This window comes from Podarcis vaucheri, assembly GCF_965113315.1.
Source record: "Podarcis vaucheri genome assembly, chromosome: 9".
Taxonomy (NCBI): Eukaryota; Metazoa; Chordata; class Lepidosauria; order Squamata; family Lacertidae; genus Podarcis; species Podarcis vaucheri.
Genome location: NC_138767.1, coordinates 23,557,753 through 23,580,454, shown reverse-complemented (window position 1 = coordinate 23,580,454; position 22,702 = coordinate 23,557,753). Strand labels below are relative to the sequence as shown.

At 44.9% G+C, this 22,702-nt stretch overlaps 1 long non-coding RNA gene across 1 annotated transcript; it reads left to right on the top strand.

The window, feature by feature from the left end:
• The first annotated feature begins 1,902 nt into the window (after nt 1–1,902).
• LOC309540336 lies at nt 1,903–22,575 on the top strand. Its single transcript, XR_014223185.1, has 4 exons — nt 1,903–2,028; nt 13,469–13,556; nt 19,841–19,925; nt 22,533–22,575. It is a non-coding gene; the product is annotated as an uncharacterized lncRNA (long non-coding RNA).
• The last annotated feature ends 127 nt before the right edge of the window (nt 22,576–22,702 follow it).

Below are 22,702 nucleotides of genomic sequence, written 5' to 3'. Positions count from 1 at the left end.
AGCCCCAAAGAGCAGGTCGAAAGGAACCAGAAGCCTGGAGAGCGAGAGGGGTCAGTGCACACCGACCCCTCTCGCTCTCCAGGCTTCCAAGGTAGCCTGTTTTAGAGTGGCACCTTGTTTTAGAGCGGGAAAACAAGAGGGGGAAAGTTCTCCCCCTCTCTGTGCAGCGCCTCCTGCCGCTTCACTGAAGGGGCGCTGGGCAGAGAGGGGGAGATTTTTTTTTTCTTGTTCTCCCCCCTCTAAAACAAAGTGCGTCCTATTGTCCGGTGCGTCCTATGGTGCGAAAAATGCGGTAGTTGGTTTAACTCCTTCCTCCTTAGTGCAAAGCAAAACAAAGGGCCACTCTAGACCCCTGTTCTCCAAGTGATTGGGAGTCGGGTATATTCTGAAACATGTCATTGATGCAATGGTAATGGATCTGGTGGTGAATTTATACTGGGCCATCGACATGTCATTCCACTTTATTAGTCATCTGCTCATGCTTCCTCAATGTTATTGCATGATTGCCATCTGTAGGTACAGTTTTCCAGTACAGTGTAACAAAGCAGGACACATGCACACCCCTGGAACATTTGTGGTATAAAAATCTACAGGATTTTAGCAGGAAGCTATGGGATATGCACCAATGGGAAACCAAGCAGTATATCCCCCCTAAAAAACTTTTGTAGGCACAAACTGTATTGAAAGTTTATAACCACTCTAAGAACATCATGATCATCAATGCCCAATAAAAAGTAAGTCTGGAAGGACCCAAATATTAAGTGTGTGCCATAGGAATTGTGTATATTCACTCCCTGTTGTCCAGCGTTGTCTCCTTGCTCTTCTGCATTATTTAAATGATTCAGTTATTAGTTCTTCTGTGTTACTGAAATTTAGATGGTAAGCTCATCAGGGCAGGCACCTCTTGCTGTTAAATGTGCACAGATGACATGACAGCAGCAAATGATCATGAAACACTCAGAGCCAAACCACACCCTAACATTATTTACACTTTTTGAAACAGCATGCTTAAATTGGTCACTTTTATCTGAAGAAGAAGGGACGTGAGTGGCGCTGTGGTCTAAACCACTGGGCATTGGGCTTGCCGATCAGAAGGTTGGCGGTTCGAATCCCCACAACGGGGTGAGCTCCCGTTGCTTGGTCCCTGCTCCTGCCAACCTAGCAGTTCAAAAGCACGTCAAAGTGCAAGTAGATAAATAGGTACCGCTCCTGTGGGAAGGTAAACGGTGTTTCCGTGCGCTGCTCTGGTTCACCGGAAGCGGCTCAGTCATGCTGGCCACATGACCCGGAAGCTAATGGTCAGGGGTCCCTTTACTTTTTTTCTGAAGAAAGAGCAGCTGTGTAGCCCTGCCTTGGAAGGCACAATGTGCTAATTGTTCCACAGTTGCTATGTCCCCCCCTCCACCCCCCTGGTGCTACTCACAGGAAACAGCACTTTTGGGTCCAAAGAGCACCCAGGAGGGAGCAATTTTTGGCAGGAAACTGACATAGAGCTCCTATACCAGATTGGAAGCACACCTTAGATTGGGGCCCTAGGGTTGTTTCCCATTTAAAATAAAAGCAGACCATTTAAGCATGGTTTAAAAAGGAGCTAAGTGTACTTTGGCCTTCATCCCATTGTTTACAAGACTCCCTGGAACCATGAAATGTTGCCTGTAAAAAAATAATAATGGCTCAGTGAATGACACCATCATGGTTCTTATGGTTATTTCTACCTTACCTGACTGAAATAGAAAGGAAACACTGTTATAGGTGCGGCAAGAGATAAGTTGCCAAATGGCTACACGCATTGTGCGTGGTACAAAGACGACTATCTCAGCCGTCACTCTGTGAGCTCTGTTTGAACACCTCTGCAAACCAGCACAGCGAAAGAGATTGGCGCGCACGCCACCGGCAACACAGTTACTACCATCAGAATTGTCATTGTTGTCGTCATAGCTGCCATGCTTTCATTGGTTGCTAGTCTGTATGTGCTGAATGGCTGTGTAAGGAAGGTCTCAGACAGAGGGGAAGGAGCATTCTGGAAAGGTAACTATACAATATTTCACATTGTAGAAATATCCCTGCTTAGTTGTGACACTAAGGATGTACACACACAGTGCAGAGCTCTATCCTTCTCCGATGGAGAAACTGGCAAAATGGGGAGGTAATGAGGACATTTCCATCATTAGGGCTGCCAATCCAGAACCAGCAAGATTATCTATCTGAGGGATTGCTAACTCACCTTTCATGGCACACTGCCCTCGCCGAGGCAATTTGCAGTTTTAAAGCTCAGATAAATAAAATAATTACCAAACATACCATTAAACTGAAAATCATTAAATTAAAATCAGCAGCAGCTAACAATTCTTGACACAGACCATTAACCAAATGCAGACTGGAACAGAAATGTCTTTGGGGGCTCTCTAATGCAGACCCATGACTTTGAAATGCTCTTTCTGGCAATGTCTATAACTGCGTCAATCTGCTGTGCTCTAGCAAGAGCTGGGCTGTGGCCCAGTGGCAGAGCAATTGCTTTGCATGCAGAAGGTCTAAGGTTCAATGCCTGACATTCCTGAGCTTTTCTAATAATCAGAATGTCTTGGGTTATATGTGTACCAAATGTCACCAACGTGTTTTATCTAGTCAATGTGGAAGCACCACAACCTGTGGGGGTGGGAGTTAGTCTTCATGCTCCTAGCCATGAAGCCAAATTGGTTTATGTGTGTAGCAAATTTCAGCTTTATATCTTGTGAGAAAAAGCCCCAGCCATTCTAAGAGCCCAATGAATGAGCAAGCCAAATCAGGTCCTTCTCTTTATATACCGTATTTTTCGCTCTATAGGACACACCGGACCATAGGAGGGAGAGAACAGGGGGAAAAAAATTCTCCCCCTCTCTGCTCAGGGCACCTTCAGCGAAGCGGCAGGAGAAACGGAGCCCCTTCCATTTCTCCTCCCGCTTCGCTGAAGGGGCGCTGCGCAGAGAGGGAAAACTGTGCAGCGCCTCTCCAGCAAAGCGAAGCCTGGAGAGCAAGAGGGATCAATGTGCACCGACCCCTCTCGCTCTCCAGGGTTCAGGCGGCTATCCGCAAGCCTTCAGAGCACAGCGGGAATTCCTGCTGCGCTCCAAAGGCTTGTGGTTGACCGCCTGAAGCCCCCGGAGCGCAGCAGGAGTTCGCGCTGCACTCCGGGGGTTTCAGGCTTCAGGTGGCTATCCGCAAGCCTTCGGAGCGCAGCGGGAACTCCTGCTGCGCTCCGAAGGCTTGCGGATAGCTGCCTGAAGCCCCCGGAGCACAGCAAAAGCAATGTGAAGCCTCCAGAGCGCGGGGGGAGCTCTCCCTCTGTGCTTCAGAGGCTTCACATTGCTATTGCTGAAGCCAAGGAGCCTGCATTCACTCCATAGGACGCACACACATTTCCCTTTCATTTTTGGAGGGGAAAAAGTGCGTCCTATAGAGTGAAAAATATGGTAAATATTAAAATGCTTTATTTGGAGAGAAAGAAATGTTTTGTGGGAAATGAGATCTTGCTATGTCATGGGGACAAATTTCCGTGGATGGATGTTAATATAATGAAAAGAATAATTTGCTGGATATGCAGATTTGTTGATTTTTATTTAATTGTTTTCATTGTGCAAAAGCAAAGCAACATGGTACCACACACTATAATTGTAGCCCGTGATGAATCCACATTCAAACTAAATAAATAATAAAAATTCCTTCCAGTAGCACCTTAGAGACCAACTAAGTTTGTTCTTGGTATGAGCTTTTGTGTGCATGCGCACTTTTTCAGCGACACTGAAACAGAAGTCACCAGACCCTTATATATAGTGAGAGGGTGGGGAGGGGTATTACTCAGAAGGGGGGTGGGAATGGGTGGTTGGCTGATAGGTGTGGTAAACCTGCTGATGACTGTTAATGACTGCAGTTGGTCTTACAGGAAAAAGCAAGGGGTGAGATGGCAAAAAATAGCTTTATCATGTACTGTATAATGAGATAAGAATCCAGTGTCTCTATTCAGACCAGGTCTCTCCATGGTTTTAAGTTTGGTAATAAGTTGCAATTCAGCAACTTCTCTTTCCAGTCTATTTCTGAAATTCTTTTGTAATAAGACAGCTACTTTGAGATCTTGTATAGAATGTCCTGGGAGATTGAAGTGTTCTCCTACTGGTTTCTCTGTCTTGTGATTCCTGATATCAGATTTATGTCAGCATATGAACAAAGGTGGATTTTTAAAGATACAACTGCAAATGTATTATATGATTTACACACACACACACAAAAAATTTCTTATACACCAGTACTTGCTTACACAATATGTCTTGGCGTTTTCTATAGGGAAAGTTCCCTGTGCATGGTGGTAAGCAGATCATCCACTGTCTTGCAGAGTTTGTGACAGATAAGGTGCCCTTCAGATCACCCTCTTAAGGGAGAAATCTTCCTTTTCAAAGAAAACAGTTGACCAATTATTTATGCATCCTTTGTATTCTCCCTTCGTAAGACCTCCGGGTTGTTTCCTTCTGACTGCAGCCAGTGAAAGTCTCCCATCCACCACAGTCTTCATTCACTTCAGCTAGGTGATTGCTTAGAAGCAGAACAGCTGCAGCTATTAACCCAAACAGAGGCAGACTGTCCTTTTGTCATAAAGGGGGGGGGATAACCAGTGCTGGAAATACCCGATAAATGCTCCTTCAGAAATCTGCATAACCCTGATGATGCTTCAGGACATGGCATATGGCCTCCAGTAAGGATAGTGTTATCTGTTGTGGAATCTTGAGCATATAAGCAGCTTCTAATTTTTCTGCAGATTTTGAGTTCTCTGCGTAAATCATGAAAACATGCAGAAAGTTTGGGTGAGCCTTCTAACAGCATGCAGCAGAAAGAGATCAAGCCAGTGGCAGAAAGATTATGCTACAGGCTGCATAGCTCATGATTCTCCTGATACCTTACAGTTGGCAAAGTGCTAGCTTTGGAGTGAAAGTGTGTGTGTATATATATATATATATGAGAGAGAGAGAGAGAGAGAGAGAGAGAGAGAGATTTGCAGCCTAGTTCAATATTTCTAGATATATTCAAGATTAAATTGCATAAATTGGAATATTTTTAGGGTATTTGCTGTGATGACGTTTTATGTTTCATAATAATAAATAGAGGCATTGGGACTCCTGAGACATAATCAGATTTGGTCTAAAACCCAGCTTGGGTACAGACTTCTGCCTTTCCTAAATGGGGGTTCAGACTGGTAAACGTTTTCTGGATGTGCTATGATTGCATGCTTGCACCTTCACAGTAGGGTCAATAACCGGCACCAAGAACTTAATTTGTTCTGGAGGTCTGTTCTTAACCTGAAACTGTTCTTAACCTGAAGCACCACTTTAGCTAATGGGGCCTCCTGCTGCCACCGTGCAGCCGGAGCACGATTTCTGTTCTCATTCTGAAGCAAAGTTCTTAACCCGAGGTAATATTTCTGGGTTAGCGGAGTCTGTAACCTGAGGCGTATGTAACCTGAAGCTTATGTAACCTGAGGTATCACTGTATTAAGAGACATGATGACTGTGTTTCTTCTTTGGCTTATTAAGCATGGTTTGTTTAGGCAAAGGAAACCATATTCCCTCATTGGCGGCAACACTAAACCAGGGATCGCACTTGGTGGATCCTGCTCATACTAGGAGAGGAAAGGAGCAGAAGCAATCTCCACATTCAGGTAAACCATTAACTGTGGTTTATCAGCTCTGCAAACTGGATGGACTCTCTGAATCTGGAAGTTCTGTGTAATCATGATGGCTTTTATATACAGATCAGTGATAAAGCTAAGCAGGATCAGGTATGGTTTCAAACTGAATGGAGGGCTGTGTGTTGAGATTCCTACATTTCTGGGTCTCTTCCAACTCTACAATTGTATTGTATTGTATGAAGACGTACATTCCTTTTCTCCTGTTTTGAATCTCCTACTATAGGGTGGCACTGAGTTCCAGAGTTAGGAGAGACTGAGAAAAATCTTGCATCTACTTTCTCTACTTGCATGATTTTATAACTCTCTATGAGGAGTTGCCTTTCCCCCCTAAACTAAGTAGCCTGAAATGGTGCAGCCTTTTCCCATGAGGAAGCCCTGTTCTTACCCTTTCGTCTTTTGGCTCTCCACCTGGGAGTTTGATGTGGACTTGAAGCTGCTTGCGTCTCAATTTTTGTGTGTGCTCTCCACATGATGCCCTCCTCACACAGCCCTCCTCACACAATTGGCAGCCAGCACTGCCCCCCCATTAAATTTGGATTTTCCTGATCCAGAAAGCATGTGACTGAAGGATTCAGCTGAACCAGCTCAGTCAGTAGAGCATGAGAGTCATGAGTTCAAGCCCATGTCAGGCAATAGATTCCTGCATTTCAGAGTGTTAGATTAAAAGACCCCCGTGATCCCTTCCAACTCTACAACTATACGATTTTATGATTCTGTGATAAGCAAATCCAGTAAAAATTTGCATGCTTACCTGTTGGTGTCCTTAAATTGGTGAGAGTTTTATGCATGTAGTGATATTTTTCTGAGTGTCATGTGTCACCATGCCTGCTACTTTGATTTTGTTTCTATCAGCACACAGGAAAGGATGTAGTGCTCATGATAATTAAAAAAAAAACAACAACTGTTATTATTTTTATTTTTGCTGAACTCCCCTAGTGCATAGCAGCTTCATTAAAAGTTTGTCATTGCAGATATAGGCAATAAGAAAGGAAAAGGGTTAAAACAAGCCCCCCCCTCTCTCTCTCTCTCAGCAGCCTTTGTGGTGAGTGATGCTCTTGCTTGGCCACATTTATTGTACCCTGAAGGCTTTTCCTTCAGCTGAGGATGGGTGGTACCCAAATTCCTTGCCTGCCTGGATGTTCTTTGACCTTTCATGTCATTCTTCAGTGGGCTGCTGCTGGGGCTGGCCATCTCTGCCTCTCATTTTCTCACTCACACACATTTATTCTGCTCAACCTGGCAGGTTGAAAACTTGTATTCCAATAATAATAATGGTGATGTGATGATGATGTTTAAAGAGAAAAATGCTGTTTTGCCTTTGCTTGAAACATTGGCTTTGGTGGCAGTTTGTTGCTGCATGTTTCCACCTTATTGTTCTTTTAATGTGTGTGAGCAAACAGAGATACACAAATACCTGTGTGCATGTCTAGGGCAGACTTCAGGTGTCTGGAACTTGTGGAGTGTGGAAAGGGGACAACAACACATAGTGCGAATACATCGCATTAAGCACTGCCCAGTGGTGTGGCTCCGTTTAAATCACTTGTGAGGAAGATGGCACACAAACAGACATTATAATGGCCTAGCGTGGGCACAGCCTTCATATTGCTGCCATTTCTTAGTGCAAGAGCAGCAAGAGCAATAAATGAGACTGTGCAGGAGGGCTTCTCTCTATCTTCAAGCCAGCAAATAAATGAAGGAGGTATAACCAAAGGGACATTAACAACAACAACAAAAAACTCCTGATTTACATAATATATTTAAATTGGAAAATTGCAAAATGGCTCCGAGTATGAAATAAGCATTTTGCTTCCATTTTCAACTTCTTCTTCCAATGACATTAATTTTAAAAGTTTTCTCTTCTCATCCACAAATATCCTTTATTGCTAATTCCTTTTTAAAACATTTGTGCGCCTAATTTTTCTATATTTGCTGGAAAACAGGTGCTAAACAGTAACAAAGACTCATGTGCATAATTTGCACCAAAATAGCATTTAAAAAACAAATGCCTTAATTTCTAACACCAACATAAACTAAGTTTCCATTGGATGCACAATGGAACAATCACTAAAGTGATAAATAGTGAGTTTTCTTTCTCTGAATAAAGAAATGTTTACTCAGGCTAAATGGCAGGAAAATGTCAAGATGCATCATTTATTTTACACAAACAATAAAAATTTAGGTGACAGACTCTATCCTCAATTAGTTGAGATAATAACAGCAATGCTTTCCTCATAAATAACTATGTAATGGCTATGATACGTGGCATTCAGTCATTAAAAACATCTACATTCTTGGAACAACATGGTCCTCAGTTCTTTCAAAATCTCTTCTTTATTGTGACTTTTGCATTTTGATTGAGATGAGACAGATGCTAGCAAAAAAACCAAACCCTTTTCCTCCAGGCAGGGGGAAGATTTCTACTCTTTCTACTCAATTGCACAGCAAATTATTAGCAGTATCCACCCACTGGCAAACAGTTTCTCAACATTTTTCTGCCAACTGAACTAAACAAATAAGTAGCTGATATTTTGCTCACTTCCACAACCTTAAATGAGGACTGTTATTTCATGAACAAAGGATGTAGCTCTGGGACCGATAATGTTAATCCCCGGTTCAGAGGTGGGGAACCTGGGACCTTCCAGAAGTTGTACTCTAAATCCCAGAAGTCCCAACCAGCAAAGCAATGGCAAGGGATGATGGGATTTGCAGTGCAACAACAGCTGGCAGAACCCAGGTTCCCCACCTCTGCTCTAGATCTATGTAGATGGTGAAGCACAGAGACATCCAATGCAAACCTAATGTTGCAGTATGTTGATGTTATAACATATTTATTTTAGTGTATGCCGTTTTGAAATTTTTAATTTTAAGATATATAAATCAGAGTGCAAATTAGTAAATAAATGTGTGTGCAGTCAGACAAAGGTGGAAGTGGTCAGGAGCAGCTGACTGAGAAGTCAGTCTAGAGTCAGAAGCTTCATAGTGCCAAGTGCAAAACTATTGACCCACTGAATCACTTGATTTCCGCTGAACTACAATATTGCCCTTTAATCATCTTCAGTGGTGGTACTGAAGTACAGCTGAAAACAGGACAGCAGCTCTTCTAGTAAGCAACCATGAGCATTGACAAGCGTGCTCCTTATCATCTAAGCTTGGGATGGTGAACATGTGGCCTTCAAGATGTTGGACTCTCAATAGCCTTGGCCAACTTGGCCAATACTCAGGGATTATGGGAGTGGTAGTCCAACAATATCTGGAGGGCTACAAGTTCCCCACCCATGATCTTAGGCAGGTTGTGAAGCTGACAAAAACAGGGGCTTGCTTGTTTATTAGTGCCGCTAAACACAGTTGTGGTCTTGAGGCACATCATTCCCCATTGTTAGAGCCTGCCCTACCATTAGGTAGAGGAAGTTGGGTGTCATGAGAAAGGGCAGCAAATTGTTGGGAGGGCAGGGAGGGAAAGGGGGCTTGGTGGAAATCTTTTGTCCACATATTCAGGCATCATTCGCCGGAACTGATCCTGCAAAATGAGACAGGGTGGTGTACTGGCGCCCATGTTTCCTGTGTGCTTGGATACATGTGTTGGTGTCCCCTTCAGACTTGATGTGTTTGATGCAGCAAGCAGCAAGTTACCTGCAGTGCTACGCAAGTGGGATTTGGCCCGTAGCTTGGTCCTGAGTAACATTTCAGACAAGAAGCAGGCGAGGAAAGCTGACACTAAGTGAAACATTGATGTTCAAGACAGAGTTGACCCAAGTGGCAAGGAATGTGTGGCACACAAATCTCTGAAAGACGAGCACAACAAGGATGCTCTCTGGGATAAAAGCATCCATCTTCACAGGTATGGCAGAGGCCCTCAGATTCTCTTGGCTGGTTGACACTCAACTCTCCCCTAAGTCAACCTTCACCTTAATCGATTAGGCAGCTGGTTTACAAGGTTCAACTAATGGAAAGGGAACAATTATATATATATGCACATGCGTACAAAACAGGGACCCAAGCACCAGATTACCCGGGCTTTGACCATTGCCGGAGAAACTTTGCAAGGCACCTGCCCTATGTTCCTGGATGGTTGTTAGAACAAACAGCGTAGTTAATAAGTGTTGATGGCTGCAAACTGAGACCACCAGAAAGTTGGTTTGAAAACTGCTGCCTTAGGGCGCCTCTCAGCGGTGCAGTAATGGATGCCGTAAAAACAGTATTGTCATTAATAAGCATTTGCAGGGAACGGGAGGGCAGTGTCACAGCAGGCTAAAACACTTATTGTTAGTTGTCGGGTGACAAGTTGTTCATTTTCATTTGGAAGCCACTGGCTTGCGTCTGCGTGTGACAGTTAGTAATTTGGATATGCGGAGGAAGAAAGGGATATTTGATTTGGAAACAGCAACAAAAATGTGAGATTTATTTCCATATCATGCCTATGGGCTGGTCTGGTTCTGTTATCTCCATTAGGCAAATTTCAGTTAATGTAGTTTGCCTATATCTCCTCTGCCCAGATTTTCAGCTCCATCCTTCAGTGAGGGTGCATTGGGTCTGTAAGGTTTACTCACCTCCCCAAATATGGTGCCTCCTTGTATTTGGAATTGATGTCCTAGGTCCAAATCTGGTTCTCCTTGAGTTCAGAGTAGAGCTTGCTTTATGGTGGAACCCTCCCTATGGACTCCCCTGATGAGAAAAGACCATCTAGACACCTTACTAGATGCTTTGAAGAAGTAAAAAAAATGTTTCCTTATGTGGGATTTGATCTGAATGGTGACACCGTTCATTTCTTAGATGCCATGGTCTGCCTGATCTTAACACTGTGAGGTTTTTTGTTTGTTTGTTTTTAAAAAAATTCATTTTAATGGTTTTAATATTCCAAATATTTAAATATTTTGCTGTTCATTCAGCCTGAGAGCTACTTTTGGTCTAGCTGGTGGCATATGATTTTTAGACTAAATAAATGGCTAAATAAAACTTCCCAGTTCTAATGGCATTTTAGCTCCATTTATTTAAATGGAGCTGAGTTCTAAGTTAGTGCGCTTGCATTTGCAACTTTAACCTATGCCCTTCACAAGCATGATATTCATAGCATGCCATTAAATGGATACTCTTTAAATGGATACTCTCTCCCCCCGCCCCCCCCCGTTTTCATATTGCTTGAATATGGCTATGAGCAGTGGAAATTAATGCTCATTAGGACGCGGGTGGTGCTGTGGTCTAAACCACAGAGCCTAGGGCTTGCCGATCAGAAGGTCAGCGGTTCAAATCCCCGTGACGGGGTGAGCTCCCATTGTTTGGTCCCAGCTCTGCCAACCTAGCAGTTCGAAAGCACATTGAAGTGCAAGTAGATAAATAGGTACCGCTCTGGTGGGAAGGTAAATTGTGTTTCCGTGTGCTGCTCTGGTTTCGCCAGAAGCAGCTTAGTCATGCTGGCCACATGACCCGGACGCTGTCTGCAGACAAAAACGCCGGCTCCCCTGGCCGGTAAAGCGAGGTGAGCGCCACAACTCCAGAGTCATCCGCGACTGGACTTGACTGTCAGGGGTCCCTTTACCTTTTTAGGACCAGTAGGGCGGAAGGCAGGGAGGCAAACAGCAGGTGGCACCAGACTGCCAGAGCAAATAACTAGCAGAGCTGGAGGCAATGAGAGGCAGAGCCAACTAGCTCTGCTTTTGCCCCCATATCCCTCCCTGTCAAGCTCTAAAAATGCAGCACTGAAACTAAGGTGGAGGAGACTGGCAGCCAGCCCTTCTCCCTAGACTGGCTGCAAGGAAGGAGGGTAGGCAGCCAGCTGGGAGATGACTGAAGGCAGAGTGAGCTGGTGGGGCTGCAGTGCCTTTCTTGCCTCCCCTGGCTCTGAGTGCACGAGAATTAGAAGGCAAATAAAGATCAATTCATGTGAAGAGAGATGAAAGAAAGAGGCATTTACTGAACCAGAAAGCAGGCTATGTCTTTAAAAAATAATAATATTAAAATGTCGTGATCTCCTGAGAAAAGACTATACCTTGGGAAGCAAAGTTGGTGTCCTCTTATCTGAAGCAGTCTCTGGTGGAAGCTCATTATTGCACTGTTGAGAATCTGAGTGGAAGAAACGTACAAGGACTACTGAGAACAGTGCAATGCAGTTATTATTAATTTGCTGCTAAGTAACAGCTCATGGGCTGTCAATGCAAAGGGACTTGCAATATGGACAGCATTAAATGATGCACCTGGAGGACATGGGAGGTTCCATTGCACCCAGCGCTGGGTAGTTTTTAATTGGACTTCTGCACTTAGTTTCACTTTCCATATGAAAGCTCTGAATGGTCTTCTAGATCAGGGATGGGAAAGCTGTGGCCCTCCAGCTCTTGTTGGACTACAAGTCTCACTATCCACTGTTACAGTTACAGATAGGTAGCCGTGTTGGTCTGCCATAGTCAAAATAAAAAAATTCCTTCCAGTAGCACCTTAAAGACCAACTAAGTTAGTTCTTGGTATGAGCTTTCGTGTGCATGCACACTTCTTCAGATACACTGAAACAGAAGTTGCCAGACCCTTCTATATAGTGAGAAGGTGGGGAGGGGTATTACTCAGAAGGGTGGTGGGAATGGGAGATTGGCAGATAGCTGAGATGACTGGCTCATCTCAGCTATCTGCCAATCATCTCAGCTATCTGAGCTATCTAACAGGCTCATCTCAGCTATCTGCCAATCTCCCATTCCCACCACCCTTCTGAGTAATACCCCTCCCCACCTTCTCATTATATAGAAGGATCTGGCAACTTCTGTTTCAGTGTATCTGAAGAAGTGTGCATGCACACGAAAGCTCATACCAAGAACTAACTTAGTTGGTCTTTAAGGTGCTACTGGAAGGAATTTTTTTATTTTATCCACTGTTATTTATTTTATCCACTGTTAGCCATGCCAGCTGGGTCTGGTGGAAGCTAGAGTCCTACAACACCTGGAGGACACTCAGTTGGCTATCCCTGCCCTAAAAGCATGGAACTGGCAGGGGAGCATCATCTTTGGATCTCAAGCTTGAGGACTGCAGTGCTAAAGGCATTGCTTAAGGCAGGGGTAGCCATCCAGATGTTTTGGACCACAGTTCCCATCAGCCCAATTCAGCAATAGCCAATGCTGACAGCTGACCAAGATGCCTGGAGGGCACCACATTGACAACCCCTAAATTGAGGAAAGCTGCCCCCAGCTATATATAATTCTTTAAAGCAGGGCGGACAACCTCTTGGTCTTGCAGATCTTACTGGACTCCAGCTCTCCAACAGTTTGACTTCACCTCCGGAGGCTTTTATTGCCTCCCGAGACAGATGGATGCCAACCACCAACCCTCTCTCATAACACCTCTGACTGTTGGCCATGCAGAGGATATGGGCCAAAGCTGAAGGAATTGGAAATAGTACAGAAAAAAGGAGCGATGGTGGAAATCCAATGTGGTGTAGTGGTTAGTGTGTCAGACTGCGACCTGGAAAACCAAGGTTCAAATCCCCACTCGGTCATGAAGCTTATTGAGCAACCTTGAGCCAATCACTGCCTCTCAGCCTAGCCTTCCTTCATTGGGTTTTTTTTTTGGGGGGTGTTAATTGAGGGAGGGGGTTAGAAACACCCCCCACACACACCTTGAGCTCAGTGGAGGAAAGTTGGGATATAAAAGCACTAATTAATTCTAAACTGATTAGTGAAACCTTATTTGATTAACTATATAAGCCAGAGATCGATTAAATAGTACAAGATTTCTGAAGGGGGAAAAAAGGTTTTTGATGATGCCCATCTCTTACACTAGACATCCTCTTTGATGAAGGATTCCATCCTGCGTGTGAGGGAAGGAGGAGATGTTTCTTCTAAGTTGGTGCTTGCGGTCTCCAGCTTCTGTAAGTACTTTCAGAACCAGCGTGGTGGTGTGATTACAGCGTTGGGAGTAGGATTCAAGAGACCCAGGTTCAAGTTTACTGAGTGACCTTGGGTTGGTCACTATCTCTCAGCCTAATCTACCTCATAGGATTCTTGTAAGGATTTGAAAAATGAGGTGTGTGGGGAACAATATACACTCAGCTCAGTGGATAAACTTTGGGATATATAAATATAATAAGTAAAAGTAAATATAAGTAAATAAGCAAAAATAAAAGCTCAGAGAATATTTTGCATGATGAGTTGGGGGACATTTTCTGCCAGTTCAAATGGTTTTTAATCAATTATCTTGCTTATTAATCTGTGAAATGCTGCAACCCTAATTATAAATCCCTGAATCTCTGGTCACCTCCTATGTGCGTTTTCAGAGAAGTCAAAAGAGCAACAGCAGTTTATCTCAGTCTGGCCCCTTTTGAATGTTAATTTTAACAAAGAAACTGCAGTAAACGAAAGTGGCAATAAAAACAGCAGCATTCAAAGTTCGTAAAGTATGTATATACAGCCAGTTCTTTCTCATGCTGTTCTTTGGCAATATGCAATGCTCCTAAGAGTTTGATATTATTATTATTTCTGCAAAAGGTAATCTTATACAAGGCTGGATACCCAATTTTAAAACTCCAAAATCTGATTCCTCCCCCCCCCCAGAAGTGATGCAAGTATTTATTATTATTACTATTTGAGCTAGCGAGGGTTAAACAGATGTGAGGAATTTACATTTGTTAGGCTTTAATTTGACTGATTTTGATTGTTAGTTATACAGTATTCATTGAATTAATTATCTGTTCATTTGCTTTTCTGTATCCTGGTCTAGGAAGACTGGGCAGGCTAAAAATCCAAACTGAAATAAATGCATTCACAAACTAAATAGGTCAGGAGGCATCATCAGAGTCAGACACTCTGAAGTCCACCGAGTTCAATAAGTTTTTAAGGATGCTTGAATTTTTTGCTGGATTGTAGCCAGTGGCCACTGATCTGAAAGTACAATCTGAAAATGGACAAAACTTCAGAGTGGTGTACATTTCCAGATTTTACATAAGTTACATTTGACTGATATTTTAAAAAAACAGAGCAGAGCTCTTCTAATATTCTTTGAAATTCTGGATGTTAACACATTATGGCTTGCATCCAAAGTTACTCCTCCATCCATGTTGAAAGGGGTGGGGGTTGATTTCCATCAGGATCTTCTCCCATGGTCCATCCACCTCTAGGAGCAGAATTTCAGAAGGGAGGTATGCAGAGGGGGGAAAAGCAGAGGGAAAGCCTTGTTCTGTGACCATAAACTCTTGTTCTATTTATCTAAGGAAAGTTAGGATCCAAGTTTATGGGTTGGAGATTAATGTTTTATTAAATGAATATGTGCTTTGTTTTGTTTTTACCTCTTGAAAGTCTGTTTCAAGGTGTTTTCCTCTGAAAAATCTGAGAACAGAACACACATACACACACAAATCTACTTGCTGCGACATGGGTGGTGGTGTGGTCTAAACCACTGAGCCTCTTGGGGTTGCCAATCAGAAGGTTGGAAGTTCAAATTCCCATGACGGGGTGAGCTTCTGTTAGTCTGTCCCAGCTCCTGCCAACCTAGTGCGAAAGCATGCCAGTGCAAGTAGATAAATAGGTACCACTGTGCTGAGAAGGTAAACAGCATTTCTGTGCGTTCTGGTTTCCATCAAGGTATCCCGTTGCACCAGAAGCAGTTTAGTCATGCTGGCCACATGACCCGGAAAGGCCTGAAAGCGAGATGAGCGCCGCAACCCAATAGTCGCCTTTGACTGGACTTAACTGTCCAGGCGTCCTTTACCTTTATCTTTTTTACCTGCTGGTATTTCCATGAACTTCTGGGTGGGGCACTTGCATTTAAAACCTCAAGAAATGCAGATAGTGTGTTTGCTTAAAAAGTCCTTTCAGCTAGCCATCAGTGTGGCTGACCACAAAAGAAATATGGAGACACCTACATAAACAATATGATTTCAAGTCAATGCACATTTAAACCAATCCATGTAGTGAACATTTCATTTCCACACTGTTCTGCTATCTATTTCCTTACACAGAATCCATAGCCTGGAGCCCTGGCACCAGCTGTCAAGGAGAACTCCCTCTGAGGCTGCCTCTAAGCACACATGCCAAAATAAGTTCCACAGGAAATGAATAGGATTTATTCTCACGAAATGTGTTTATGATAAAGATGAAAGAGCTGTGTCCTGCAAACGTCATCCAGTGATTTATTTTTAGCCAAGGTTCAGATGTCAGGCTAAGAAAACCTTCCACGTGGGTGTTCTATTGCTCACATTTTTGCCCCACTTTTCCTCCAAGCAGCTAGGGCTGGTTTCCCCCTCCCCTTTATCTTCACAGCAACCCTGTGAGGTGGATTAGGCTGAAATATAATGAATGGGAAAATATCTCTCAGGTCTCCTTAGCTCTTAGCCACTGCCCTGACTGTCCTATATAGCTGGTGAACTGTTGGGTGCTTCTAGTCTGACCTCATTAGGCTGTTCAAAGAACCATGAGAGAAACAGACACTTGTACACAAGCTACTTTTGCTTTCAGAGAAAAAGTGTCCTGGTTCACACATGGCATTACACCACGGTTTATCAAACCATGTCTTAGTGTTTGAACCCAGCCCAGTAGCTTAACTATGTTTTATTAACTGTTGTTAAAGGTGACTTCTTAACCAATGTTTGCAGCTGGCTTACAAAACCATAGTTAACATTTAACCTCAGCTTACTGTTATGAGAAAATCCAGACCTCCTCTTTAACCATGGTTAAGGAGTTATCACCACCAAAAGGCTAGAGAGCCACAAGTGAAGGAAGGGCAGCAAAAAATTCAAATCACTCTCAAAGTTCAGCTGCTGTGTGGGGTAAGAAGTCAATAAGTGATTGTCTGACAGATGCTTCAGCTTTAACTATGGTTTATTGACTATGCTTCATGTTAACTATGGTTAATACTAACCATGGTTAGCATACATGCGAATCAGGTTAATGCCCTAGATTAATTTGAGCCTAAAAAAACATTTTCCCCAAACTAGCTAGGAGCCATTTGTGTACAGTAGTGGGATTCTGTATCCCAAATTTACCTGGATAGATAGTGAATTGCATGCACAAACTTCGGCTCTGTTTAAATGTTGACAAATTTCCATTAGGAATAAAATAAAAATGCAAATTGCTGCAGAAATGTAGAGAACTGACTTTAAGATTGAAAAATGAGAAACTTAGAGAAACTTAAGAGAACTGAAATAAATGGTCATCACTAGCTGCAACTGCATTGCTGGGTCAAGTCCATGAAGGTGGGCACAGGGTGAGGGGACTGGGAATAAATCTCTTTCTTACTCTCAGGCAGCCATACTTTAGAATCGTCAATGCTCAACTGAGCTACCAGAAGCCAAATAGAATAGTTTTGGTGGCCAGGTGGAACAGCCAGTTGGTTGCCACTTGATCATCTCAGGATTTCTGGATTAAACACTAGAAGTTATGAGAACAGGCTATACAAGTAGCTGATATATTACATTGCATTTGCAGCAGTGAAGCCTTGCTAAGAGCATGGTATTTGCTGGGAAGAAACAGTGAGATAAAGGTGGACTATAAGAGAGAAAGAGAAGCAGTGGATATAGCACAGTACATTTTATGTGATATTGTGAGGATGGTTTTAGGAAGAAGGAGAAAGAGTGCTGCCAGGTTCTGGAAATTGGAGGAGGAAGGGTGTAGTGTAGGAGGCAGGGGAAAAATAGGGAGAATCCTACTGGAATTCCAGGAATATGTGAGATCTGGGATAAAAGGAAGGAGAAAAGGTGGGGTTGAGAATTAGGAGGGGGATAATGGAATTCTAGGAAGGAGAGACAGAGCAAGAATGAGGTTGGGGTTAGGATCTTGTGAAAAATGAGATGTCAGGAGAAGGAGAAAGAAGTAGGGTGTGGGTTGTGATATTTGAAGAATTAACAGTAGGAGGGAGCAGGGGAAAATGGGTTTGTGAGTTGGGACCTTGGAGGGAAGTGAGATCTGAAATAATGGGGTTGCAGTGGGTGAGAGAAGTGGCAAGGGGCAACGTGGAGGAATTATTCCACAATTTCTTGATTTATATGGGGGGGGCACCTTGGGTTAATAGGTTTCTACAGGCTACTAGTAATTTTATTAGGTATCAGTGGGTATCCATTAAGCTTTTAAATGAAATATAATGAATTTGATTCATCAGTCCATATAATTCCAAAGTTGCCTATATTTTTAATTACCTCCTCCCTTATCAAATATCATGGAAATGATATTGGGTAGCATTGGGCACGCATAAGCTTAAATTTATTTAACAGTGCATGCATGTCCTCATTTTTCTGTAAGGTAAAACCAGCGCAAGATACTCATCTTTACGTATTACAGCCATCCTGTCCTCCCTCCCTCCTCTTAAACAAAAAACCTTTAGGTACCACATAAGCACCAGTAAAGTGCCACAATGAAGCATTTAAGACCTTTACACGGAAACAACACGCTCATTCGACACCACGAACGTGGCTACATGTTAGCCTATTCATTGGTGCAAAGTGTCACCTCTATCCTTGTCTCCAAAAGAAAAAGCCAAAGAGAAACTTTGTGGCTGCACACACTTTTGAATGCTTTAATATGAGAGCAACCGTCTCATTACGCGGGACGATTTCACCTCCGAAGGGGAAGCTCAGCAGCTGCTAGAAACCCTTCGAAGGAGACTGTTATTATTATTATTAATCATCGTCATCATCGACGGCGATGATTATTGCTGCTCCTGGCACCGAGGCAGCGCCGGGCATGCAGGATTATTTCCGTGAGATTAAGTCTGGAGTCTGAGGGAGGCTCTCTTTTTTTGCGTTTGGCGGAAGGCGCTGGGAGGAATAAAGCCGCCTGGGTCTTTAACTTCTAGGATTCAGGGTTGTTAAGAGCTCTTTCCGCGCGAGTGGGAGACCTCCCAGTGCAGCGCCTCCCCTCTCTCGCCTCCTCTCGAGAAGCCTCTCCAGAGCCAACGGCTTCTCCTCGCCGGCGGCCGCCTGCAAATGGTTAAGAGGGCGCCTGGGCGAAGGGTTGGGCCTGGGGGAGCGAGGCGAGGGGTGCTGGTGTGGAGAGCACCCTTCTCCAACGAGCAAGGACCTTCCCACTTCAGGCTGCGGCTGGGGGAGGAACTCTCTCGCCTTCGCCTTCCCTGCCGTCGACTGGAGCACACCCTCCAACGCCACCCCTCTCTCTCGCGCACACACCAGCCACCCCCCGCGCGCTCTCCCTTCTCCCTCCCTCTCTCCATCTCCCCCCCTCCCCGCTCCTCCCTCTCTCTCCCCCGGCCTCCCTTGCGCTCTCGGCACGCACGCACGCACAGAGGCAAGTTAATGGGGAATAAAGAGGCTGGAGTCCGCGGCAAGTGCCTGCTCCTTACAAATGAGCCTCCAGGCAGCTTTTCCCACCCACCTACCCACCGCCCCCCTTGCTCCTCCACAGCCGCCGCCGCCGCCCGCCCCTCCGTCGAGGAAGGAGGGGCGGCCAAACGTGGCCTCTCGCTGCGTTGAGCGCGCAGGAGGAGGAGGCGTGGGGGAGGGGATTGGAGAGGGAAAGCGGAGCAGTGGCCCGTGCGCGCCTCTTGTTCCCGGTGTAATTTGCAGCCAATCATCAGTAGGTGTCCACATCCCTGCATCCTCCTCACCTCCCTGGCGCGCCTCTCCCTCTCCCCCCCCCCCCACGTCTCTCTTCTCTTCTCTCCCCTCCCCCAGCAACCACACACACACAAACAGAGAGGGGGAGAGCGAGGGGGAGAGAAAGAGAGAGAGAGACTCCCCCGGCTGCGTCCCTCCCTCCCTCGCACACAGCGACTGGAGAGACGGACGGAGCGCAACGCGCAGGAAGAGGAGACCACCGAGCAGCACAGCTAAGCGCTCTCACACATTCACGCGCGCACGCACACACACACACACAGAGCACACACACAAGCGCGCGCACACACACATTCAGTGCCTGCTCTTTCCTCTCTCTCCCCCTCCCTTCCCCCCTCCTCCTTTCTCTGCAACAAGGAGAGAGAGAGAGAGAGAGAGAGGAGGAAAAAAAAAAGAAAGCCACTTACAGGTATTTGCTTAGTGGATCGGCGTCTTTATTCCTTTCCCACCGACCCCCCTCCCTCATCACCGCCCTTTTACAGTTTGTTTACAAGTATCAAAGTTGTAATTGAGAAGCTGCCAAAGACACATCGGGATATTCTTCCTTTTTTTTTCTTTTTTCTTCTTTTTTTCCACCCCCTTCTTCTTTGTGTTAGGGAGTGATGTGCAACTAATTAAAGACAGACAGGCGGGTTAAGCGTCTGCAAAATCCAAGTGTCCCCCCCAAAAATACAGAGACTGGTAAGTGATTGTTTTTGGATCTCTCTCCTTCCTCCCCCCTTTTTCTTTCTCTTTTCTTTCTTTTTTCTCCCTTCCCCCTTCCTGTTATCTCTCCTCTCCTCTCTCTCTCTCTCTCCCCCCCCCCCTTCTTGTGGTCCGCTGGGGTTGTTAAAGTAGATGAATGCTAGGCTTGGGCAATAAAAGGCGCTGCTGTATTAATTTATTAATTAATCTGCACCAGCCCCTCCTCCTGAATGTTAAATATGACCTTTGATCTCTCTGTCTCTAGCAGGAGCAGATATGCAATATTGAACATGTACAGTCACATTGGCTTAAGCAGCGAGTAGATCGCAGTCTCTTTAGCTGCTTTTAATTATCCGGGGTTTTTTTTATTAAAAAATAAAATTAAAAAATCGCGCGATAGTTTTAATTCAAAAAAGAAAAATCAATAGCTGCGTCTTAGACACCTCTTTCGCGCTCCAGAGATGCATCGATTAAACAATAATGACCTGGTTGGTGGGCACCATAATTTTCTCGTTTCTGGTAGCAGTAAACCTTGAAAGGGGATTTGGTGGTGGCGGTAAGAGAGAAGAGGCTGAAATTGTAGCAGGGGTTTCCTGGAGGGGGAAAAACATTTAAAATGCAACGAAAATGGGGCATAGATGTGTGTTCTGTTGAGAGCCTATGTGATATTATTATTACTCAAACATTATCACTATCTTTTCCAATGTGAGTGCATTGCCTATGCAGAACCAGGAAAACTACTTGTATTAAGTAGTTGCTGTTAGTAGAAATGAAGTTATACTTTCTTTTCCTTTTTAAAAAGTAGCCTTATTTCATACACTGAATTTTTCTGTGATCAGGTTGTTTTTGTGCGTGTTTTCAGAATAGGGAGAAGACCTCCTTGTTGCAACCAAATCCTTACAAGGAGCAGTGGTTTCAGTTTTCCCCCCTGATGTAAAAATGCAGAGGTAGCTCTAGTGTGATTAGGGGCTTTCCGTGATTAAAAGATGCATGTTGGTCCCTATCTGCCAGACAAGGCTGATGTGACTTTTCTTTCTTTCTAGATTTGCTCTCATAATCTGGATTAGTTTACCTAAAACCCTGCTTTTCAGTCTATCCCAGCAGTTAAATGACGAAGTCCCCCCCAAGCTAGTAGGATGGGCTAGAAATGGTTCATTAGTCTAATTATGACTGTAATTAGTATAATTGATAACTATTTTTCAACTGTAGGAATCAGGCATAAAACTGTACTGGGGTCCTTTCTTAAGTGTCTCTGGGGGACCTAATATTATGTTTACAAGTGAAAAAAACAGGGGAATGTTGCAAGTAAAAACATTTTTGGTGGGAGGTGGAACCACATTCTGGATGACAAAGATATATATTGTGTCCAGTTTGGTTTTTGGTTTGTTTTACTTCCTAAAGGTTGGAAGAGTGTACTTCTCCCCGTGTTACAAACTAATACGCCCTCTCTGATATTGGATGGCCTACGTGAAATAAAAACAAAACCCCAGAGTAGGTGACTCAGAGCAAGGGGTATACCTTGCAAATCTTTTTTTAATAAGACTGATAAAGTGCATTTGGGAGGTGGTGCGTGCCTCCTTGATATCTATCTAGATTTTTTTTACATAGCGTCCCTGGCTTGAAGGTTGTGTAGCATGTTAAGTGACTGCGTGGAAATCCAGTCCCCTTGCAGCTGCAGGATCTCATACCCAAACCTGTGAAATTGCCTTGCATGTGTGTGTATAAATATATATCCCCCACCTCAACTCAGTCCCTTTATTATTTACTTAATTTGGGGGGCTGGGCAAAGACCTTGGCTCCCCCTCTACCAAAGAGACCTGATCTAGGGACGCTGCAACACAGCCAGCTGTGATTTAAACTGATGACACCCCCCTCCCCCAGATTCAGAAAACAGTTCCTGCTAATCGAAACAACTAGGTGAAAACAAAACAAAATCTCGATATTCCGACGGAGGAAGGTCGACTCTTGGCGGCATTGTGCTTCCTCCTACTTTTTAACGCCTGAACAGACTTTCTTCTTCTCCTCCTCGCGCTCCCTTTGCTCATCCCCCCCCGCCCCCCGCCTGGTTTTCTCCTCCTGAGCCCGCTGCTCTCCAGCCCCGTCTTGCCCTGGCAACCCGGCTCGTTCACACATTTCCTAAAGCTCCGATGCCCTCTGGTGAGAGGATTGGGAGCCCTTTCCCACCCCTCATTTGCATGTGTTTAGCACTCCGGTTGCCCCTTCTCCCCTGGCATTTGTCAGCCCGCCCTCCCCTCCCTCCCTCTCCCCAGCTATTAAAGCATTTACCGCGGGGTGGGATTGGAGGGGGCGGCGGCGGAGGGGGGAGGAGGAGGAGGAGGAGGAGGTGAAGGGAAGGTGGCCGGAGAGCGGAGGAGGCACCGTCGGCTGCTGGGCTGGGATCATGTCTTTATTGATTGTTATGCAAACGAGCTGGGGTGACTGACGGGCCCCGTCTCTCCCCGCAGCGTGTGTTGTGTGGTGTCTTTTGAACACAACAAAACAAAAAAACCCTCGCACGCACAGACAGTCCTCTCTCTCGCGCGCGGATCCCCTTTCCCTCCTTCTGCGTAGACTTTCCCCCCGAAATGACTTTCTTTCTTTCAGTTGCGACGGTTCCCGGGGAGGAGGACGACGACGACGACGATGCAAAGGAAGAGGCTGCCTGAGAAGACTTCGCCGTGTGCCGAGATGCCCCCCCAAGAGGATTAGAGGGCAGCGCTTCCCCCCCTTCCCTCCCCCTGACCCCCCGGGCTACCCAGCACCCGGCCCGGCCC